The following is a 701-nucleotide window of genomic DNA, read 5'->3' as shown; positions in this document are numbered from 1 at the left end:
CCGTGGGGATTGGCAGGCGTCTGGGCCTCTTAGGAGCCTCGCCTCGCCGACAGGGGGTCGGCCCGACCAATCCCCACTGCGGAGGGGTGTGCCCGAGCGCGAAGAATGGAATGTGTTCTCTAACTGGGAGCCGGCCCAGCCGGGCTCGTGTACTCGAGTGGGGTGTGAGAGCACGCTCGCGTGTGCATACATTTTGAGAAGTTTAGATGTTCGACACGACCCTGGAGATGCAACAAAATCGGGGGGTGGGGGAGAGGGGAGGGGAAAAGAAACCTTCATTTGCAAACAAAGCAATTTGGAAGAAATGGGGTATTGAGTGTTACTGTCAGTGCCTTTGGGGTGAGTTCAAACCATCAGGGGTTAACTGCAGACTCTCACCTTTAGAAATTAAGTCCATGCAGAGATAAACCAGGGTTTACTGGAACCCTGTTGTTGGATAATTTGCTTCAGGTTCCATGTAAAAATCTTCAGTTTACTCTGCACTGTTAATAAATGACAAGGAAAGGGAATTAGATAACATGAGGGTAATAGGAAACAGAACCAACTAAATCCATGTAAAGAATGACTCCTCACAAACCAAATACAGGATTTGTTATTGTTCAGTCACTCAAAGGTGTCCGACTCTTTGCGGCCCCACGGACTCCAGCACACCAAGCTTCACTGCCCTTCACCCTTTCCAGGAGCTTGCTCAAATTCATATC

Source organism: Bison bison, unplaced genomic scaffold (assembly GCF_000754665.1).
Source record: "Bison bison bison isolate TAMUID 2011002044 unplaced genomic scaffold, Bison_UMD1.0 scf7180017864471, whole genome shotgun sequence".
Classification (NCBI taxonomy): domain Eukaryota; kingdom Metazoa; phylum Chordata; class Mammalia; order Artiodactyla; family Bovidae; genus Bison; species Bison bison.
The sequence above is the reverse complement of the archived record's forward strand: the minus strand, read 5'-3'. Positions refer to the sequence as shown.